This window comes from Macrotis lagotis, chromosome 1 (genome assembly GCF_037893015.1).
Source record: "Macrotis lagotis isolate mMagLag1 chromosome 1, bilby.v1.9.chrom.fasta, whole genome shotgun sequence".
In the NCBI taxonomy this organism is placed as follows: domain Eukaryota; kingdom Metazoa; phylum Chordata; class Mammalia; order Peramelemorphia; family Peramelidae; genus Macrotis; species Macrotis lagotis.
Window position 1 is genome coordinate 134,784,458 of NC_133658.1, and position 25,319 is coordinate 134,809,776.

The following is a 25,319-nucleotide window of genomic DNA, read 5'->3' on the forward strand; positions in this document are numbered from 1 at the left end:
GCTTCCCCATGGACCCAAGCCCCCTTCATCCAGCCCCACCACTGATCCAGCAGGTCTGGCTCTTGGGCCCTCAGACTCCTGGTTCCAATTCAGCTGTTGATCTGGCTGATCCCGGGCTGATCTTCCCTAGGAGCTCAGACTCACTTGCTGGTACTCAGCCAAGGCTGCTGTGGGAGACAAATCCTGAGCTAGATTTTCCTCTCCTGGCTTTTCTTTCTGGGTTTCCTGGTTTGGATTTCTTTTAAGAGGTTTGTTTCATGTGATAGATGGGCAAGAGATCAGGAGACTTTGGAACTGTGCTTGTCTTCTCTCCGCCATCTTGGCCGGAAGTCCAAAGGCCTACCATTTTAAGAGAGCTATTGGAGATCTAGACATAATCATTGAGAAATTATACCAAAATCTAGCTGGAATCATTTGTTTAAAAAAATCATCCCAGAAATATTATATTGCACAAATAAAGGCAACAAAAATGAAGTAAGTAGAACACAGACAAATGTATACCCTAAATTATAGGTAGCTTTAACTATCCAGTGAAATCAAAAGTCTAAAATTTGAGGTGATTTGAGTTTTCAAAGCAATGCAAAGAAAAACATAAACAAGAAAAACAACTAAACTTTAATAAAGAAGAATCAGAAGCAAATAAATAAGATGAGAGCTAGACAACACCCCTCATACCTCACCAAGTGGTATGTAGTAAATGTATTGTCTACTATATTAGGGATTTTTAAACTTCTTTTCATTTTTATACAATCTTATCAATTAAAACAAAAAATGCATACTTTTAATATGTTTGCATTTACCTTAAACTAGTTTTATTTATATATTTTCTATACCAATAATTATATAAAAACAGTAGTTCCCCAAATTGAATTTTAAATGCATGTTATAAAGAGGAAATTATATTTATCCTAGATTCTATCTTGACTGGAAAGTGATCTGCACAAAGATACTCTTTAAAAAAGTCACTTTAACCAGTGGCATATTTGATGGAGGGAAGAAGGGAAAGACTTGAGATAAGGAGGCCAATTAGAAAGCACTTGAAATACCTAAAGGGCAGATATAGAGATTCCAAATTAGGATTATAGTTTTGTAATAAATATAAGGGGAAAGACCCAAGAGAAACTTAAAAAGGACAAATGACAAAATTTGCAATAGAACCCATATTTCACTGTGAAGGAAAGAAAAGTGTCTAGGGAGCTAGAAAAAAATAGTAATACAATTCATCTGGAGCAACAAAAGATAAAGAATAGCAAGGGAACTGAGAGAAAATAAAATTAAAAGAAGATGCCTTATCTCTACCAGTTCTAAAACTTTACTATAAAGCAGCAGAAATCAAAAATTTCTGGTATTGGTTAATAAATACAGTAATGGATCAGTGGATTAGTAAAGGTTCAAAAGAAATTGAAGTAAGTGACTACAGCAATCTACTATTTGTCAAACCCAAAAACATCAGCTTCTGGGATAAGGACTCACTGTTTGACTAAAATTTTTGGGAAAACGGGAAAATAGAATGGCAAAAACTTGGCATAGAACCACCCTATAGCAAAATAAGATCAAAATGGCTACAGGATTTCGACATAAAGGAAGACACCATAGGAAAGTTATTAGACAAAGAAATACTCTATCAGGCCTGTGTAAAGGGGATAAATTTATGACCAAACAAGAATTATTGTATATTATAAAATGCAAAATGAATGATTTTGACTATATTGTATTAAAAAGGTTTTGCAATTAAAAAATCAATATCACCATAATTAGAAGGAAAACAGAAAGCTGGGAAATAATCTTCACAATTAGGAGTTATGATAAATGTCTCAATTCTAAAATATATACAAAATTGCATCAAATTCATAAAGTTACAAGTCATTGCCCAATTGATAAATGGTCAATGGATATTAATAGACAATTTTCAAATGAAGAAATTAAAGTTTTATAAATAATAATATGAAAACATGTTCCAAATATTTATTGATTAGTGAAATGCAAATTAAAACAAATATGAAGTATGACCTCACACCTATCAAATTGGCCAAGATGAGAAAAAAGAAAAATACTCTATATTGGAGAAGTTATGGGAGGATTGGGACATTGATGCATTGCTGTTTGAGTTGTGAACAAACAGCAAAACTTTGGAGAGAAATATGGAACTATTCCCAAAGAGAAATAAAACTATTCATCCCCTTTGACCCAGTAATTCCCATTCTGAGTCTATATCCAGAAGAAATGATAAAAATTTGGGAAAAGTTTTACATGTTCTAAAATATTCTTGGAGCTATTTTTGTACTTATAAAGTATTGGAAATTGAGGGGTTGTCCATTAATTGGGGATAGATTAAACATTGTGGTACATGAATAATATGGAATATTATTGTTCTGTAAGAAATCATAAATTATTGTACTCTAGAAATGCATGGAATGAGTTACAGGATCTGAAGCTGAGTGAAGAGAGCAGAAGAAAGAGAATAATGTACACATTAATAACAACATTGTAAGATCATCAGCCTTAATGGAAGCAGCTATTCTCAGCAGTTCAGATTGCTAAGACAACTGTATTAGAATGGCTATGGACAATGTTTTCCCTCCAGAGGAAGAAAAACAAAACAAAACAAAACAAAACAAAATAAAAATAGAAAAATCATCTCTTCAGTATATCTTGAACATTTTCTAAAATTTATCTCCTATGTAGCTATTTACCTTCATTCTAATTACTCATACCAAAAATTACTAATATATAAAGATGTTTATCCAAAATATGTATGTACTATACTAACCTGACTGTTTAGCACTGAGGGAAGGGAGAGTTGAAGGAAATTTTGTAATTTAAAAATATACTTGTGCATATGGATGAAAATAGATGAATATATTAAAAAAGACAAAAAAAAAATGTCTAAGAAGGCACTGACATTGAAAACCTGAATGTTTGGAAGGATGTTGTTTTTTATTGTTGTTGCTGTTTTTACCTTGATGGGTAAAGAGAAGTAAGTAACAAGCATTTATATAGTGCTTTCTCTGTACCAGATCATATCCTTAGCACTTTTTACAAATATTGCATCATTTGATCCCTATAATTCTATGATGTAGACTCTCTTAATATACTCATTTTGTAGTTTAGGAAATAGAGGCAAAAAAAGTTAAGGGACTTCCCCATGGTAACATAGCTAATTAGTATCTGTCTTCCTAATTCCAGGTCCAGGACTCTATTCACTATTCCACTAACTGTTGTCTGCATGGAAGAGTATTTTGCAGACAAAAATAATATGAAGAAGTTTACAGTGTCTACGCATTCCATAAGAGTCACTCTGCCCAAAATGCAAAATGAAGAATAGGTTACTTACTAACTATATACTGTATTGAATCACTCAGTTTTCTCTCCTCAGAGTAACTAATGAAGTCTTCAGTTTTCTTGGGGGACACTGCTTCTTAATGATTTGGTAAGAATATTTTTCTTTTTAAATTCTTTTCAAGTAACAAAATCCTATTTTTTCCCTTTTTTCTACTTCCTTCACCCCCAAATTGAAATAAAAGGAATTTTACACAATATGCACAGTAAATCAAAGCAAATCCCTTTATACCAAAATTTTATGTCGTGTACTTGCATTGGTAAGTAGATTATCACTCATCTTCCTTTGATCACACATACTCTTTGGTAAAGATACTGTAATGCATCTAATTCTCTTTTTTCTCCTCCAAAATAAAGGAAACTCCTGAATTATGGGACATCTAAAGTCCCTTCCAATTATATATATATATATATATATATATATATATATATATATATATGTTAGTATGAATGTGTTTGATTCTATAATGTGCTCAGATCACAAGATTAAAGAGAAATTTCAAGTAATTGAAGTCTGATTCCTCAAGATAGAGAAGTGAAGTTCATCCCAACAGAACAAAATATCTATACAGTCTAGAGAAATTATAGAACCAGAGAAACTGAGACGTGTTGAAAAATAGCTACATGATGCCATCCTCCTAAAGGTAGTTTTCCAGATCCTATTTGACCTCTGCCTCTTAAAGACTAATAATGAGGTATAATATTATTTTCAAATGCAATTCATTCCACTTTTGGATAACTTAATTTTTCCCTTAATATCAAGTTTAAATCTATTATAATGTAACTTCTACCTATTGCTCCTGTTTTCATTGTGCTGTCAAAATGGGTGAGCAGTAGTCTAATCATTCCTTCATGTTATATTCTTTGGAAAACTTGAAAACAATCATCATGTGGATACATTTCCTCTTCTCTGTGATAAAATATTATTGTCAACAAATGCCTGTATTCAAAAGGTGCCAGAAAAATCAGCACACAAAATCCAAAATTAAATACAATCTGGTCCCCAAAATAGAATTTTTTTTTGTTTGTTTTTAGGTTTTTTCCAAGGCAAATGGGGTTAAGTTGCTTGCCTAAGGCCCCACACCTATGTAATTATTAAGTGTCTGAGGCTGGATTTAAACTCAAGTACTCCTGACTCCAGGGCCAATGCTCTATACACTGTGCCACCTAGCTGCCCCCCAAATACCACTTTTTTAGAAAGGGATAGAAAAAAATCGAAATTAATTCGATGAGTTCAAATTTCCAACAGGATGAGAAAACTCTGATACAGACACTATGAATAGACTATAAGAAGTTTCTGGTTCATGGGGAAAAAGCTTGATGGGTTTAAGTAGATAAGTATTTATAGAGTACCAATTGTGTACCAGGCACCAGGCTAAATATTTTTTTCAAATATTATCTCATTTAATCTTCAAAGCAAGTCTTTTTTAATTTTTGAAGCTTTCAAATTTCCTTTTTCTAAGGTTTTTGAGTTCAATATCCTACTCCTTTCCTTCATCAACTCCCCATTCCCTTGACAGCAAGTAATCTGAAATGTATAACAGTGGCTCACATATTTGCATTTTAGTCATGTTGTGAAAGAAAAATCAGAACAAAAGCGATTATAAACTATGAAAAAAATAAAACAAAATTTTAAAAGTGAAAATAGTATGCTTCTGTCTGTGTTCAGACTCCATAATTCTTTCACTGATTTTGGGTGATATTTTCCATCACAAGTCCTTGGGAATTGTTTTGGAGCACAGTGCTGCTGAGAAGAGCTAAATTTATCATAATTTATCAACACAGGATATTTCTGTTAATGTGTACAATAAAACAAACTCATAGCAATAGGAGTTTCTATTGTATTCCTTTTTTAGTTGCAGAAACAAAGGCAAACTATATTATGCCTTGAGACTAACCTCACAGAACCAGTAAATATCTGAGGCCAAATATGAACTTAAGTCTTTCTGATTCCAGCCTTAGCTCTACATACACTGTTCAATGAAGAGTAGTAACATGAGTCAACTAAGAGAAACCCATAGAGTCACATAGATAATTGTGATCATAAGTAATGAAATCCTATTGTCTTTACATGGATAAGCTGCTATTGCATATATTTCCAGTGACAGGGTTCAGAGAGTGGTCATCACTACAGTTAAAACTGGAGATAAGTTTGTCTACCATTCTTTCCATATAAAATATTCCACTAATTCTGTTTCTCAAAACTCTTGTTTTCCTTCAGTTGCTTATATGCTATATTCCCCAGTCACCTCACCATTTTAGTTTCCCTCTTTTGGACATTTTCCATGTAGTCTTGTCTTTCCTAAAATGTCTTTCCTAAAAATCTAAAGTACTGCATATAGTGCCCCAAAATGGGATAGTGTAAACACCTTCTTTCTTTCCACAGTACAGACACCATACATCTATTATTGAAGTCTAGAATAATATTGACTTTGGTGTTCCATTTTTCACTTGATTAATACTGATTATGGGTGCCAGCTTGGTCATACAATAAATGGAGCACTGGGAGTGGAATCAGGAAAACATCTTCATAAATAAAAATTTAATCTTATATACTTACTAGTTGTGATAACTTGGGCAAATCTCTTAAATCTGTTTATCTCAGGTCTTCACATCTGTAATATGATTAAAAGAATGAAATGGAAAACTATTGCAGTATCTTTGCCAAGAAAACTCCATAAAAGATCACGAGTCAGATATGAAAGAGAGGACTAAATAACAAAATGTAATGCTAAAGAAAGAACAAATTTCTCTTTGTAGGAGTGATTGGATTTTAATAAAGAATTAGTATGTATAAACCAATAGAACTATTACAAACAAGTAACTAATTATTAGATAATTTATTGATATGATGATAAATTAGAATATATATAGCACTTTAGAGAATATTCAATATATTTTCCTTCCACAGTAATCATATGTAGGTGATATTATTACTCTTCATTTCATAGATGATGAAACTGAGGATGAGAGAGGGAAAATGATGCCCATGGTCCACATAGCTAATTCTAAGGACTGTTTTGATCTCAGCTTTTCATGACTACAAGTTCAGTTCTATTACACACTATAATCATAGCTCTAAAACTAGAAATTGTCTGAGAGGACACTGATCTAGTCCTTTCATTTTATATTTTAAGAAGTAGGGGTTTAGGAATAGTAAAAGTCTTGCCCAAGACCATTTAGTTAATAAGGGTCAGAAGCTAAATTTAATCTAAGGTCTTCTCATTCTAGAGTCTATGATTTTTCTCTTACTGTTATTTAGCCTTAGAAGTCTTTCTTGGAAATTTCAGGGAATAGATCATTATTGTGACTCATTCTTTCCCCCCCTTAAATGTCAAACCTCTTAGGATGACACTTTGCCAGTGTGGTCATGGATTAGATTTTCAATGCCCCTTTTCTCTTACCTGGAAGTTCATAGTCTCTCTAAGGTATTTTCTGAAATTTAACTCACCCTTTAAGGGGATTACTACATGAATTTGATTGCTTTATTTCTAAAGACAGGGTAAGACATTTTCTCACCTTTTCCTTAAGAGGGGTGATTAGTTTCCATAAGCAAAGACATCAGAGAGTTCAGTCAAGAAGGAGAGTAAAATTAATGAACATTTTTGGAGAATATAACAATTTGTCCCCCACTTCAGTTCAGTTTCTGTAGCCATTACTAATTCAACACTCTTGATGTCAGTCAGCCTCAGTAAACAAGTAGTGGAACAGCAGGTCTGTGTGGGCTGAAGGTAAATGGGGACATATTCTCTCTGACTGTGTTTTCCAATCACCCATTACTGACTTGAAAAATAATATGTTATTAAATCTCCAAGATTCCAAGACTTCCAATCCATCCAATAATTGTACATCCCTCACGTGAACAAAAGCCAAAATTTATCTGAAATGCCATTTGTGTTGAGCCAAACTGGGCAGAATGACTGTTTTCTTGGAATTGGATTAGGTTTTCGTTGCAGGAGGCCATGGTTGCTTGAATCTATATCCAATACAATCTTTCTTGGGGTGATGAACAAAAACAGAGGGAATTCAATTGTTTGAAACAATCAACAGAAGTATCCAGAAAAGACTTTCTAAAGGCAAAAGAATCAGGATCTTTTATTAGATGTTACTGGACAACTTCAAAGTAGTATAACCTGTGGACATAGTCAAGGTGGCAGAGAGAAGGCAAAAAGTTGCTTGAGCTCTCCTCAATTTTCTTCAGAAACAACATTGAATAAAGCCTCTAAAACTCTTCCGGAGTGACAGAATCTACAAAATGACAGAATTAAAAGTTTCCCAGGTTAAGTTAATTTGGAAGGGTTTAAGGAAAGGTCTGTCTCACTTGAGTAAAGGGAGAACACAGTACAGCCCAGATGGGGTTAGCATATGGAAGTCTGTAAGCAAAGCAAAAAATCTCAATCAAGTATCTTCAATCCTTACTCAGCAGACCAGTGGCACACTAAGTCAGTTGTCAACCTCCAAGCATGGCACAGAAGGCAAATTGAAAGCCCTGGATCCATAACATAAAAGGTATGACTGGGTCATTATACAAGTAACCAGTACCTGAGGCCTGAGAAAGAAACACCCCGTGCCCTAGGAAGATATCTCAACTTTTCAAAAAATGAGCAAAAAAAAAAAAATCAAAAACAAAAAGAAGTATCAGAGGAGAAAGCTACTATGGTGATAGGGAAGATTAAAACTCAAATTCTGAAGTTGTCATATGCCTACATGTGAAGCCTCAAAGTGAAATATGAATTGGTTGCAAAGCCCATAATGTTCTTCTGGAAAAGTTTTAAAAATAATGTAAGAAAGTTGGAAAAAAATAAGTAATGAGATACATAGGAGGATTATGAAAAAAGAGACAATAACTTGGAAAAGGAAACCAAAAAATTGACAGGAGAAAGCAACCCAGAAAAATGCATTTTGTCAAATGGAAAAAAAAATAAATCACTGAAGAAAACAATGTTTTAAAATAAAATTAACCAAATGAAAACAAAATTATTGATGAAAATAATTCCCCCCAAAATATACTTGGACTATTGGGAATTTAAGATTCCACAAGACATTAAAAATTAGTCAAAGAAAATGTATAAGACTTCCGAGGGTAGTCAAGATGGCAATGTGAAGCTAGCATGCTCCCCAGGGTTTTCCCTATAGAAAGCTAAAAGTAGTTTCTGCACAGATATTTAAGCTACACATCCTACCAAAAGAAAAAGTCAAGATTCAAAGAAGTTTTCAATGATAGACATCATGAAGAAACTTCAGTGAAGTTCTGAGTCTTTGGAAAAAGGGAAAGTAAATTCCAGCTAGGTGGGAGAGCAGGAAAGGAAGACTGGAGGCTTTTAGCCACAGAGCTGTCCAAATTCTGACAACTTCACTACAACATAGGTCCTGACAGCTATATAGCAAGCCAGCAGGTAGGGTCCGAACTCCAAACACAGTCTGAACCCTGGGAACAGTGGGCCAAAAGACATAAATGGGTTAGGAACAAACCACTTCATTGACAGAATGTGGACATAAAAGAGGAAACAAACTCCTGCAAAGGCAACACCTGGACTGCATAAGAAGCATCTTGACCAATGAAAAGCCAGACATAATAATTCAGTTAGTATAAGAAGTTTGGATCTATACTCCCTAAACACCAGGTTTAGAGTTCATATATTTCAAAATGAGCAAAAAAAGCTAAAAGAGTGCTCACTATAGAAATCTACTATAAAAAAATAAATCTGCAATGCATTTAAAGATGATAGTAACAGCACTTCAGAAGAAGGAAACAGTGGAAAATTACATACATGGGGAGTCTCAAGAGTCTATGAATTGTATTCCAATCCTAAAACTCATAGAAGAGCTTAAAAAAAGAATTAAAAAGCTAAATAGAGTAAGAAGAAAAATGGTAAAAAGAAATGAGAGTCTTGCAGGAAAAAATATGAATAATTGATCAAAGAAATCAACTCCTTTAAAACTAAAAATTACTGGGCTTCTGATCAAGATGGAAGAGAAAAGCCAAGCACTTTGCTATGGTCTCCTGGCTGTACCTCAGAACTAATATGAATCAAGTATTTTACCAGACTAAATTGACAAAACACAGAAAAAGAAACTAGGAGAAGAACATCTCCTAATAAAGTCTATTTCAGGGGACCATGGGTGAACCAGGGGCAGCAAGCAGAGAGATATCCCAGGGGTGCTAGGGTGAACCCCGGGGATTAAACTGAGACCAGCTTCAGAGGCTTTGCTTGTCAGTGGTAGACAGGAGGACTCCAGTGGAGCTGGAGGGGGAGTTCCAGCACAGAGAATTGAAGAGTGTGACTGCACATCAATCCTTTCTGTTCTGGGTCTGGAGGATCAGGGCTTTGAGCCCCTCTACTTGCAACAGACTTCTACCAGAACAAACACAGTAACAGCACTGCCCCACCCATTCTCCCAGACTCAGGCATAGGCAGCAGATTTCTTTCAGTAGAATAGGGAGATTAACTATCTAGCCTGAGGCACCAACCCACATTGCTCAAGGATAACCAGTATCCAGGTGCACCCCTGCTCCCGGGGCTAGGGAGTGGTCCACAAAGCAAGAATCTTTGAAACAAAACAAAAAATATATAAGAAAATGGAAAATATCTCAGAGGCAAAACCACCTGGTTCCAGAATAGATCCAGAAGAGACAACTTAAGAATCATTCAGCTTACAGATGAAGGATAATTGAATGGGATAAATTACATTACATAAAGAGATAAAAAGGACTTATTTCAATAGATGGAAACAAAGGAAGGGGTGAGACCCACCTGAATCTTACTCTCATTAGATTTTGCTCAAAATTAACATAAACACATTCAGTTGTGTTAAAAAAAACTTACCTTATCTTTCAAGTATTAAAAGGGAAAAGGAGGAGTAAGGAGTGGTAAAGAGGAACTAATAGAAGGAAGGGAAGGAAGAAAGGGAAAAGTGAAAGGAGACAGAAAGGGGGAAAAGCTTGGATATAAGGGTGCAAATATGCTGAATGAGGTGGTATTCAGAATTAAAATACTGGGGAATATGGATAAAGCATTAAAAGGGGGAAAATACAAACAGAGGAAAGATGGCATGGTGGGCAACAAAGAGTTAGTAAATATAACTTTGAATATGAATGGAATGAACTATCCCATTAAATGTAAGCAAATTGCAGATTGTGGGTTAAAAACCACATTCCAACAATATTCTGCTCACAAGAAACTCATTTGAAGCAGAGAGATACATAGAGAGCAAAGGTAAAAGGTTAGAGCACAATATATTTTGCTTCAGCTGAAATGAAAAAGGCAGGGATAGCAATCTTTATCTCAGAAAAAGCAACTGCAAAAATTGATCTCATTAAAAGAGATAAGGAATTAAACTATATCTCCTTAAAGGTACCATAGACAATGAAGCAGGTTCAATAATAAATACATATGTATCAAATGGTATAGTATCCAAATAACCTAGAAGAAATGCTGAATGAGTTACATGAAGACATAGACAGTAAAGCTCTACTGGTGGCAGACCACAACCTCCTGCTCTCAGATTTAGATAAATCTAACCACAAAATAAAAAAAAAGAAATTAATTAAAGAGGTAAATATATTGTTAGAAAACCTAGACATAAGAGACCTTTGGAGAAAATTGAATAGGAATAGAAAGGAATATACTTTTTTTACTACAGTACATGGCACTTACACAAAAATAGCCCATCTTCTAGGGCATTAAAAGCTTTATAATAGAATGCAGCAATGCAGAAATAGTGAATAGTTCCTTCTCAGGTAATAATGCAATAAACATCACATGTAACAATGGGCCATAGAAAGGAAGACCTCATACTAATTGGAAACTAAATAAGCTCATCATAAAGAATGAGTGAATCAAAAAAAATTACCGAAAGGATTAGTGATTACATCCTATATAATGACAATAATGGGACAACACACCACAAGTTATAGGATACAGTCAAGGCAGTTATTAGAGGATATTTTACATCATTAAATGCTTATATTAATACATTAGAGAAAGAGGAAATCAATGAAATAAATAAGGAACCAAAAAATCAGAGAAGGAATAAAATAAAATCCTCAAATTAAATATCAAATTTAAAATTCTATAAATTAAGGGAGAAATTAATAAAAATCACAAGCAAGGAAACTTTTGAACTAAGGAAAGAAACCAAAACTTAATTTCTGGAAAAAAACAATAAAATTGATAAATCTCTGGTTAATTTGATTTAAAAAAATGAAAGAAGAAATCCAAATTGCTAGTGCCATAAATGAAAAGGAACTCACCAACAATGAGGAAGAAATTAAATAATAATCCAAAATTAAGTGAAATGGATGAATATTTTAAAAAGTATTCATTGCCCAGGTTAAGTAAAGAGCAAATTAAATACCTAAATACCAAATTAAATACCTATCTCACAAAAAAAATTCAACAAACCATTATTGAATTCCTTATGAAATATTCTCAAGGGCCAGTTGGATTCACAAGTGAATTCATTTTTTTTTAGGTTTTTGCAAGGCAAACGGGGTTAAGTGGCTTGCCCAAGGCCACATAGCTAGCTAATTATTAAGTTTCTGAGACCGGATTTGAACCCAGGTACTGCTGACTCCAGGCCCGGTGCTTTATCCACTGCTCCACCTAGCCGCCCCTCACAAGTGAATTCTAAAAAACATTTAAGGAACATTTGATTCTAATTCTGTATAAACTCTTTGGAAATATAGGTGAAGACAGAACTCTGCCTCTTTCTATGACACCAAAATGATGTTGATATATAAACCAGGGAGTGTCAAAATGGAGAAAGAAAATTATAGTCCTCTCTCCCTGAATTTAGATGCAAAAGTATTAGACAAAATCTTAGCAAAACTATTAGCGAAAATTATCACTAAGATAATAAACTATGACTAAGCAGGTTTTATCTCAGGAATGCAAGATTGTTTCAATATTAGAAAAACTGTTAGTTTGATGTACTAGGTCAATAACAAGCCTAAAAGAAATAACATGATTATCTCAACACTTGTTGAAAATGCATTTGACAAAATACAGTACCCGTTCCTACTACCACTAGAGAAAGTAGGAATAAATGGACTGTTCTTTAGAATCATGATTAGCAGTATCTACCTGAAATCATCAACAAGCATTATAACAGGGACAAACTATAAGCATTCCCAATAATATTAAGGGTGAAACAAGAATGCACATCATCACCACTATTACTCAACATTATGTTAAAAAGTGTAGCTTCTGCAATAAGAAGAAAAATAAATTAAAGGAATTAGAAGTGGGAAGGAATAAACAAAACTCTTCCTTTTTGTAGATGATATGATGTTATATCTAGAAAATCCTAAAAAAAATCATCTAAAAACAACTAGAAACAATGCAACTTTTAACAGTCACAGGATATAAAATAAACACTCATAAATTGTCAGCATTTCTATTTATAATAGCAAAGGTAGAGCAACAAGAGGTAGAAAGATAAATATCATTTAAAGTGACTTTAAACAATATAAAATACTTGGAAATCTCCCTTCCAAGGCTCAGAAACTCAATGAAAACAATTATAAAACACTTTTCACACTAGTAAAATCAGATTTAAATAACAGGGCAAATATCAACTGCTCATGGATAGGCTGAGCTAATATAATAAAAATGACAATTCTACCTAAATTAAACCATGTATTTATTGCCTTACCAATCTAACTTCCAAAAAAAATTTCTTTAATGATCTAGCAAATTTGAATGTAAATTCATTTGGAGAAACAAAATGTAAAGAATATCAAGGGATTTAATAAAAATAGAAATGAAGGTGGTTTAGCCTTACCAGATCTAAAATTATATTATTAAAACTTCCATCATCAGAACTGTCTGGTATTGGCTAAGAAATATAGTGAGGATCAGTGGAATAGACTAGGCATGCAAGAGATAACAGATAATGATTAAAGTAATCTACTCTGATAAATCCAGAGTCCAGCTTTTGAGATAAGGACTTTCTCCTCAATAAAAACCATTGGGAAAATTAGAAGTTAATATGGCACAAACTGGCATTAGACCAACATCTCACACCCTATACCAAGAAAAAAAATCAAAATAGATACAGGATTTAGACATAAATGAAAATATTATAAGCAAACTAGAAGATCCAGCAGTAGTTTACCTGTCAGATCTATGGAAAGGGACACAGTTAATGATCAAGGAAGAGATGGAGAGCATCATTAAAAACAAACTAGATAATTTTGATTATATTAGATTGAAAAGCTATTACACAAATAAAATCCACTGTAAACAAGATATAAAAATATTTTTTTTTAAATTGGGAAACAATTTTTACAACTAGTATTTCTGTCAAAGGACTCATTTATAAATATATAGAGGACCAAGCCAAATTTGTAAATAAACAAACCATTCCCCATTGGACAAATGATCAAAATATATGCAAAGGCAATTTACAGATGAGAAAATCAAAATGCTACATCATCATCATGTGAAAATTTACTCTAAATCTTTAATGATTAGAGAAATTCAAATAAATATATATCAGATGCCAATATGACTAGAAAGGACAATGATCGATATTAGAAGGGATATGGGAAATCTGGTACAGTATGTAATACACTGTTGGTGGAACTGTGATCTAATCCAACCTTTCTGGAGAGCAATTTGGAATTACACCATAAAGCACAATAAAAATGTACATACTATTTGATCCAGCAATATCACTACTGTGTCTATACCCTGAAGAGATCATGAAAAAGTCTAAAAACATCACTTGTACAAAAATATTTCACAGCAGCTCTATTTGTGTTTGGAAAGATTTAGAATTGGAGTGAATGTCCATCAATTGGGGAATGGATGAACAAAATATGGTTTTTGTTTGTTATGGAACACTATTGTTCTCTTAGAAATCAGGAGTGATGGAAATTCAGAGAAGCCTCAAAAAACTTGCATAAACTGATGTTGAGGGAGATGAGCAGAACCAGAAGAACATTGTACACCATAACAGAAACATGGGATTGATGTTCAAACTGAATATATGTGCTCAGTTCATTAGTATACTAATCAGGGACAATTTTAGGGTATCAGCAATGGAGAATACCACCGGTATCCAAAGAAAGAATTGCAGAGTTTAAAAAAAGATAAAAGACTACCACCTTCGATTTAAAAAAAAAATATTATCTTACGTATTATGAAAGTTTGCTATCATACTTTATTTTTTCTTTAAGGATATGATCTTTCAACACATTCAATTTTGCTCAATGTATAGCATGGAAACAATGTAAAGACTATCCACCTGCCTTCTGTGGAAGTGGGGGCAGGGAAATAAGATTGGGGAAAAAGATGTAAGATTCAAACAAAGTAAAATTAATGAGCTGGAAAAGTAATGTAACTCTTCAAAAAATAAAATGCACCAACTGGAAAAGGAACACAACTCAGTAAACAGTAAAATTAACTTACTGGAAACATCAACACAAAATCTAAATGAAGAAAACAAAACCCTAAAAATTAGAATTAGAGAAAAAGAAATCAATGAATCTACGAGACTACAAGATTCCATCAAAGTAAAAATTTGATTTCATCAAAAATTGAACAAAACATGAAGTACCCTGTAGGAAAAACTGAATGACCTGGAGAATAGATCTGGGAGAGATAATTTATGAATTATTCTACTTTCAGAAAGTGTGGATCAGAAAGCAGATCTTGGAAAACTTCTTGTAGGAAATTATCAGGGGAAACAGTCTGAATCTGCAAGATAAAGAACATAAAATAGTCATTGAAAGAATACACAGAAATCCTCCAGAAAGAGACAACAGGATTAAAAACTCCAAGAGCTCTCATGGCCAAATTTCAGAATTCTCAAATAAATAAGAAAATACTGTAAGTTTCAACAAAGAAGCAATTTAAATAAAAAGTAAATTCCATTAGACTAACACAAGACTTCAAAATTGAAGGGCCTGAAACCCTGGAATACAATATATCAGAGGACAAAAGACCTTGGATTACAATCAAGAATCTATTACCCTATAAAATCCAGTACATTCTGTCAGGGGGAAAATAAAATTGTTCAATGAAATAGAGTACTATTCAATTCTATAAGGGAAGAACTCTTGACAGTAGCATTTCTCTTAGGATAGTCACAGGGTTAAATATAATTGAAGGGATTCCATTTAGCAGATGTGTTTTTGGTTGACTTTTGTCTTTCCAGTGACAAGGATCAAAATACCATCTCTATGACTGAGAGAAAACCCCAAATGAAAATCAAGGGTGTTAATTCTAAATCTACTTTAATTATGGTTTGTTCATAAAGCTTAGCACTTTCTCTGATGAGGGCATCCTGTACAGTGTAATCTGTAGTTAATATCTTCCATCCCTTATAATCAATTGTAAAGTTCTTAAGAGAGACCATCCAACCAAATTAAATGACTTATTTGGTGCCATATCAATCAAACTACCAATTAACTACATTATGGAGCTAAAAAAAGTAACAAAATTCATCAGGAGCAAAAAAGGGCAAGAATAAATGGTTAAAGGATATGAAAAGAGTTTTCAAATGAAGAAAAAATTATAATCATATGAAAAATTCTTCAAATCACAGCTGATTAGAGGAAGGCAAATAAAAATAACTATGGGGTATCACTTCATACCTATTAGATTGGCTAAGATGATTAAAAGGGAAAATGGACAATGTTGGAGAGCTTGTGGGAGAATTGAGATATTAATGCCTTGTAGAGAACTAATCCAACTATTCTGGAGAGCAATATGACATGATGCCCAAAGAACAATAAAATTGTTCATACCCTTTGATTCAACAATATGCAATACTGGGTCTATATCAGGAAGAAATCATCAAATATGGGAAAAGTCCCACATGTTCCAAAATATTCATAGCAGTTCATTTTGTAGTGACAACAAATTAGAAATTGAGGGGGTGACCATCAATTGGGGAATGATTGAATAAGCTGTGGCATATGAATGTCATGAAGTACTCTTGTTGTATACGAAAGAATGACTGATGAAATTCTGGCTGAGCATGTGAAGAATTGCAGAAACTGAAGCTGAGTGAAGGGAGAAGAACCAAGAGAACATTATACACATTAACAACAACATTGTGAGTTGATCATCCTTGGTGGATACAACTCCTCCCAGCAACTCAAAGAGATAACACAATCAGACTGATTAAGATTCTGAATTTTTCTTTCAGATCATAATACCCTTTAGAACAAGAATTTTGTTTGAAAGCAGAACATCCATATTCAAATCATAGCTCTGACATTCAATAATATTCAATGGCAAATGGAGCATTAACAGTAAAAATAAGTTATTTGTAATTAATGATAATAAATAGCATGTTATTTTCTGTTATAGCTCTGTACAACCTCATTTAATCTTCACAACAGACATGTGAAGTAGATATAATTGCTATCCTCAATTTAGAGAATAATTTTAGATACAGGTTGTTATTATTCCCATTGACACACAATTGATAATGAAAAAGGTTGAGTAATGTGCTCAGAGTCAAAGCTAATAAGTGTTAGAAGCAGGATTTGAATTCAAGGCTTTCTGATTCCAATGCTTTTACCCATTATGATTGCTACCTTTTATGTAACCACTGGAAAGTCACTTAACTTACTTTAGATTACTTTCTTACTTATAAGGTGAGGAGTAAAAAGCCTTGGAAACTTTAAAGGATTATATAAAATAGAATTATTATTATTATTGTTATTATTATTATTATTATTATTATTATCATTATTTTGTTTTCAACAGAGGAAAAACCTAGTATTTCCTATTTTAAGAGTGTTATCTTATCCCTTACATATGTAAGCTATCTCTACTGTAATATAGAAAGAATTAATAATCACATGAATTATCTCAAGATCATGAAGCATCTAGATCCAGGTAAAGATGGTGGATTTTATTCATTTAAGAACCATCTGATTAAAGAAGATAGCAAATATGTAGAAAAAAATTGCTTCCATGGTTTGAGGGGAAAATGCATATTTCAGTTGTATAGAAATAGCAAGGTGAATTTGGAGTAACTTCCATGCCTTACAGAGTAGAAATTCAAGAGGAAGGGATGGCACTGATGTATGAGGTGTGAATAAAAACATTCTAGATTAATTGTTTCCAAAATATAGTTCCACAAGGCTACTAATCCATTGTTTTTCACTTGTTGTCAGACAACCACTGGAGATGAGTAGCCAGCCAATAATAGTCTGGGGTGAGTGGAGTCAGGTTGTGAATTCTTAAAATTGACAAATGTAAATGTAAAATCTCATGTTTGTGTGTACAGGGGTGGGAGAGAAAGAGGGGAGAGAGAGAGAGAGAGAGAGAGAGAGAGAGAGAGAGAGAGAGAGAGAGAGCAGCATTGGGAATGGGAATCTCATTTAAAAGTTGGAGTACACTACTTTGGGGACCCCTTCCCTATTTGCCCCCTTTTTCCATGTGTCCTGCTAGATGACCTCATCCCCTGCCATAACAAATCAATTGGATATAGAGATAGAGTTCAAGAGTCACAGAATATTCTTTGAGTCTTCTTGATCACACCTTAGTGTATTAAGCATCTTTATACTAGGTCATCTCTTTATTTAAAGATTATGTAGTTCACATATCTATTTAAATATTATAGAGCAGTGGTTTTTAAAATACAAATACCAGCTCATTTCTCCCAAGTCAAGGAGAAACTGGTTTCAGCAAAGAGTGTAGGAAACACTTGGGCTATGAGGAAAGGGGGGATTTATGAAAAGGAAAAAATAAATCTGAAGCAGAAACAGGAGAAGTGAAGCAATGAAATGAAAAGGGAAATGTCGGGAGGGAAGATAAAAGAGCCTATCAAAGTGATCCATGGGGGGGGAGGGGAAATGGATTGCCATGAATAACCATAAATATAAGTTTCTCTGACTTCATCAGCAAAAGACAACAATTTTCTTACTAGGGTTGAATCACATGAGCAGAATGGAGGCAACTAATCCTGAGGCAACCTTTTCTCAAATGGGAGGGTGGAATCAAAGCAAAATTTGGGGTAAAATAAGACTAAAAACTTGAACTTAGTCTCACAAACTCCACATCAAAATGCCACATATAGTCACATAGGAAGAAAAGACTGGAGTTGACAAATGACTTCTAATCACATAGTGGGGCCATGTTTTTGAATGGCATTGTTTACTAATTTCTTGCTAGGACAATTATGACAGTGGAATTCAATCATTCATTCTAGAAGAATTTTTTAACTCCTGGTATGTGCAGCCCTGTGTTAAGATTGGGGAGGGCTACATCCAATTTAATCCCCAAACCTTGAAAAACTAGTGGTCCAACATAGAGATGACATAAAAACGACAATAATAATGATTCACAATATCACATGATATGAGAATAGGAGAAGTAAAGAATATGTATTATGCAAATACAGAAGGGCAGAAATAATAAATGCACACTTCTCAAAACATGATGCAATAAAAATTACATGTAATAAAAAGTCAGGGAAAGGTGAAACAAGAACTAATTGGAAATTATATAACTTTATCATAAAAATGGATTGATCAAACAGCAAATAATAGAAATAATGATTATATCCAAGAAAATGATGATATTGGAATATCATAACAAAATGTATGGGATGCAGCCAAGTTTGTTTTGAGGGGAAACTTTCTATCTCTAAATGCCCATATGAATAAAATGGAGAAAGAGGAGCTCAATGAATTGGGTATGCAACTAAAAAAGCTACAATAACAAATTAATGATCCCCAATTAAATACCAAATAAGACATTCTGAAAATCAAGGGAGAGATTAATAAAACTGAAAGCAAGAAAACTATTATCTCATAAATAAAACTATGAATTGATTTTATGAAATGGCCAATAAAATAGAAAAAAATATTTGTCTAATATAATTTAAAAAAGGAAAGATAACCAAATTGCTAGTATCAAAAATGCAAAGACTGAACCAATCACCAATGTGGAAAAAATTAAAGAGATATTTTGGAGTTACTATACTGAAATATATACCAATAAATTGGATAACCTGAGTGAAATGAATGAATATTTGCAGAGATATAAACTGCTCAGATTAGCAGAAGAGGAAATGAATTACACAATTGACCCCATTTCAGAAAAATAAATTGAAGAAACTATCAAAAAACTCCCAAAAAAAAGTCTCCAGGTCCAGATGAATATACAAGTGAATTCTACCAAACATTTAACAATTAATTTCTATTCTGCAGAAACTATTAAAACATAGGAATATCTACTATGCAAGACCTGATGGAGAAGACAGACAGAGGAAGATATAACAATGGAAATAGTGCTAGGGTTTGTATTCAGAGGATATTTTTTCAAATTTTGATTCAATCCTTTTACATCTGTCTGACAGTAAGGGAATTATATAAAATCCCTAGCCTAAAATTATCTGTGAAATAAGAGCATTTGATTATATGACTGACTTAGAGGGTCATCTTTGACTTGAAAGCAATGTTCCTATAATCATGTTTATTGACATAGATGATCAGTGAAGGCTGTTAAAAAAGATGTAGCATTTCAATAAGACTCTAAAGTATTTATATGGAAGAGGAAAAGAGAGTATTTCAGGCAAAATTTAAGTAAATAAACTCAGAAAATTTTGAATCGTAAAGGTTTACTAACTATCTAGTCTGAGACAAAAACAGAAAAATTTCTTATAAGAAAATATTTAAAGGACAGATATATAACTGAAGTGTTTGATTGAAATGGAATGGTTGTGGGGCAGAGATAACACTAGAAAGGCAAAGTGGCAACAAATTTTCAAAGGTATTGGATGCCATGCACAGAATTTGGTATAATGATGTGTTCATCTATAAATCTACAAAGTTCATATATATCTCATTTATAGCTCATCTGTAGATGAGCTCATCTATAAAGCTAGAAAATTCATCTATATGTCCCATAATAAAAAATGTATAGATATTTTGCTTTTATTGTTTTTCCTTATAGTAGCATAATGAAGAGAATATTTTACTTTCCTTACATTGCAAGTAATTAAATTCCTTAGAACATGGGTAGGGCTAATAATGGGATCACTAAGACTCTGGAGGTTGTGGTGTCAAAAATGTTGGATCAGTCACAGTAAGTCTGCAGTGAAAGATTTAGTGCATAGGAGTATTCAAGTTTCAGAGGTGAGTCAAAAGATTCCAAACTGAAAGAATATTTAAAAATCATCAAGTGAAATTTAGCTCATTCTTTATGGATGAGGAAAATGAACCTCAGAAAGAGAGATTTTCTCAGTATCATAAGAAATAAATCTAGGATATGAATCTAGGTGCCCTGATTCCACGTTCATTCTTTTTTCTTTTATTTTTAGGGTTTTGCAATGCAATGGGGTTAAGTGGCTTGCCGAAGGCCACACAAGTAGGTAATTATTAAGTGTCTGAGGCTGGATTTGAACTCTTTTCTCCAGGGTCAGTGCTCTATCCGCTGCACCACCTAGCCACCCCTCTTTTTATTTTATTAATAAGCATTATTTTACTTTTTTATTGAATGAAAATTTACTTTCTCTCTAAATAAACTAATTTAAAAAACTTGCATCAAATCTTCAGAGTCAAAAAACCTAGACTGCCACATTGATATCTCAGAATCCCTCCAAATTGCATAGAGCAATCTTTAGGCTGAATATATCAACTCCATTTTAGGAGATATGTAGCATGCATCATCAACAGTCCTCTGGAATCATAATTGGTCTAGTGATAATCAGATTTCTCAAGTCTTTCAGTTATTTGTCTTTACAAGTTTTTTTTTAATTTTTAATTTTTTTACTTTGCAACAATCCATGTCTTTTCAATTTTCTCTATCATTTTTATAACATAAGAGTATTCTCTTTCTTTCATATACTGCAATTTTAGTCATTTTGCAATTTATGAGCACTCTCTTAGTTTCCAGTGCTTTGTCACATTTCAAAAAGAAATTGTAAAAATTCTTTTATATGATTGTTTTTACAAATGCTATTTCCAACATGTTTCCCTGGCTAGAAAAAAGAAGTGCATCATATGGAGAGGACAGTGGGGAATATAAAAATAAATAAAGATGATTATAATAGCATTTATATAGTATTTTCAAGTTTACAGTATTCTCTCTATATATTTTATTTGATTCTTATAACAGTCCTGTAAATTATGTATTACTTTTATTCCTAGTTTATGTAGGAATATACTAATGATGAGAGAGATTAAATGATGTTCCTGGTCATAGTACTTCTAAATATCAAAGGTAAGATTTGAACTCAATTCTTTTTGAGTGCAAGATCAACTCTTTATCCACTATAGCTCCTAGAAAATAGGGTCAAAAGCAGTAAACACCTCTCGAAAATGGAAGACTGTTCACTAATAGAAAACTTCAAGGATCAAACAGGAAAAAAATGCTTCATGTTATGATTAATTTCAATAAAATTCACTGTTCTAACAGATTTGAGCTTGATGAAAGAGTTCATATGAATGACAAAACATTTATAAAAAATGCTTATTATGTATCAGGAACATTGCTAATTGTCTCATTTTAAATGTGTAAGACAGCACATTAAGGGAATTTGTAAAGAAATGAAAATTAGAAAAGCAATCGCAATATGGTTTGGATCATGTATGGCAAATTGGTCCCAGTAAGGATAATAAGGTGAATGTTAATATATCAGAGCTCACAGTTGCAAGGTTAGAGTTGAATGATCTAGTGGAACTTGGAAGAGGGAGAGAGGCAGATAGTTGGTAACATTATTTAGAATTATCCAGAAAATGGCAGAAACCTGGTTCTCAACAAACAAAAGTGAATAGCATTCTTTTATGTTTAAGATGAATAAATAGTACAGATATTGTTAAATGCATTGAACAATATGCTAATCTTATTGAGTCTATTTCTTGTTTGATCATTATCTTCTCCCTTCTCCATAACAGATTATTTCTTGCTCTAATTGGGCTTCTAATCAACATTTATATCTAAATCCTCTATGCATTTTGCATCATTTTGATACTCACATTTCACAGGAGTTTTGGTCAGATAGTGAGTTCTTATCTCAGAATCTACAATCTTTGGGTTTTATCAAACAGTAGATTACTATAGTCCTTTTCTTCTAATTATCTTGTATCTAATCTCTTTCAGTATTCCTCTCCTCCAGTATGAGACAGTTCTTATGAAAGCCACTTTACAATAAAGTTTTTTATATCATAGGAGCTAGACAACATTCCTTTGAATTTATTTCATTAATTTTCTTGTTATTTTTAATATTTTCTTGCTCTCAATGAATTGTGTTACTATTTTTCTAGATTGATTTTTCTAGATTGACACTGAATAACTAGATTAGGTCTAATTATCATTTTATTAAATTAACTTGATCTAACTATGAGAAATTGACATTTTTTTCAATTGTTTAGATCTGACTTTATGTGAAAAAATGTTCAACAATTATATTCATAGAGTTTTTGGGTATGTCTTGATGGGTACATTCCAAATATTTTATGTTGTCTTTAGTTACATTAAATGGAATTTCTCTTTCTATCTCTTGTTGTTGGACTTTATTTGTCACCTAATGAAATGCTAATGATTCCAGGCCATCAAGATTCCATCACACAAAACCAAAAGAAAGTAAATAGAAGAAAATATAAAGTTCCTTATAGGAAAATCAACTTACCTGGAAAATATATCCAGAAGAGACAATTTACAAATTATTTTTCTATGCATAATCTCAATCAAAAAAAGATACTGGAAATTATCTTTCAAAAAATTATCACAGAAAACTTCCCAAAATACTAGAATAAGAAGAGAAAATATCCCTTGAAAGAAAATACAGAACTGCTCCAGTAAGAGACCCTAGAATTCTCAACTAATGGAGAAAATACTGCAAGCAGTCAAAAAGCAATTAATAAACCAAGAAAGCCTAATCAGAATTACACATTCAATGCTAAGGTCTTGAAATATGATATTCTGGAGGGAAAAGGACCTTACATTACAAACAATAATCGACTATCCTGCAAAATTCAACAAATTCATTTAGGGAAAAGATGAATTGTCAATGAAATAGAGGACTTTCAAAATTTTCTGATTAAAAAGACCCAAATGAAAGTAAAAAATTTGATAGTCAAATATAAGACTCAAGAGATGCACAAAAAACATAAATAAAAAAGGGGCAAAAGTGCTAGTCAAGAATATAAAATTATCTACATTCCCTAAGAGAAAAAATAACACTTGTAACTCTTGTGAATTCTATTTCTCCTTGTATAGTTAAAAAACATACATTCAGAGAATTAATGAGAATAGGATGACTAAGAAAGTAGTCTTAGCCAGTAGCTTAGCTAATGAGGGTTCAATAGATTTGTAAGAATTTTACTGTGAGAAAATGGGTATGAGTCATGAAGTGATACTGATTTCAATGTTTGTATTTTCTATTGGCATAGAGGGAGAGAGAGAGAGAGAGACTGAAATAGTGGATAAAGAGTTGAATCTGCAGTCAAAAAGAATTGAGTGACCTTATTTTATTAGATATGTTAATTAATTAGTATTATTATAATACAATAGGGACAGAAGGAGAAAATTTTCTTAGAAAGACTGGACATAAAGAGATCAAGAAGTAATCTTATTGAATTAGTTAAAGTTTATAATGCTATAGTTGGAATACTATAGGGACAGAGGGAGAGAGTGGTCTCAAGAATGTTGTAGTGCTATGGTTGTCGTGGTATATGGAAAGATGGAGATAGTATACCTGATACTTTACAGAGAGTTGTAGTGCTGTGGTTGGACTATTATAGAGCCAGAGGGAAAGAGTACACTTAGCAGGACTGGTACCAAATAGATTATGAAATGATTTTACTTTGCTTGATGCTCTGGTTTCAGTTGGAGAAAGTCTACTTAGAGCGGAGTATGAAATTTATGAAATGATTTTGCTTTACATGATGCTCTGTTTCATGAGGATTAGGTACCTGAAAAGAGGGTATGATAAAAAGTGACTATAATTTGATGTGATTTATGACCCCTGAAAAGTGTATTGCTGATAGGTAACAAAAGATAATTGTATTTAGTGACTGAGCCAGTGTTGATTATCAATCATTTTACCCTTCAGAAGGGTACTGCTGTTAGGATAGATAAAAGAAATATATTCTTACAGAGGAGTTGTAAGTGTAAGACAGGGTTAAAACAATAAAGACATGGAAAGAAGGATTATACTAGGAAAAGGCATTAAAGTATAAAAACAACACATGAAAAAGCACATAATAGAGGGAATAGGGAAAGAATAAATGATGTGAACATTGAGTAAATCCTACTCTTTGCAGATTTGTTCTAAAGAGGGAATAATATATATTCCTAATTAGACTTAAATAATCTTTTCTACAAAACAGAGAAGTGGGAGGAAGGGAAAGAAAGAGAAAGTAGCAACTGAAAAAAAGGGAAGGCAAATGGAAAACTAAAAGTAATTAAAGTAAAAGCTAAAAAGAAAAATTGAAGGGAAAGGAACCAAAACTTGATGAGAAGGGGAAAAAGCATAGGAAAGATAAATGTGTAAATGGGGAAATATGACATGAAGGAAAATACACTAAGAAGCCTTAACTATAAATGTGAGTGGGATAAACTCATAAAACAGAAATAGATAGTAGAATGTGTAAAGAAATATATAATCCTACAATATGTTGTTAAAAAGAAATACATTTGAAGTAGAGAGATACATAGAGTAAAAGTAAAAGACTGGAGCAGAATATATTAGATATAAGAGGAAGTAAAAAAACTTCAGGGATAGCAATCCTGATCTTAGCCAAAGCAAAAGCAATAATAGATCTCATTAACAGGGATAAGGAAAGAAAGTAGATCTTCTTATAAGACATCATAAACAATGATACAATGTTGCTATTAAACATATATATACACCAAGTTGTTTAGCATAAAAATTTTAAGTGGAGAAAAAAATGAATTAGTGAGAGGAATAGGCAGCAAAATATAATTGTAGTGGATTTCATTTAGGCATCAACACTCTATTAGAAGGGGATCTCAACATCCCTCCCCCAAAATTAGGTAAAACTA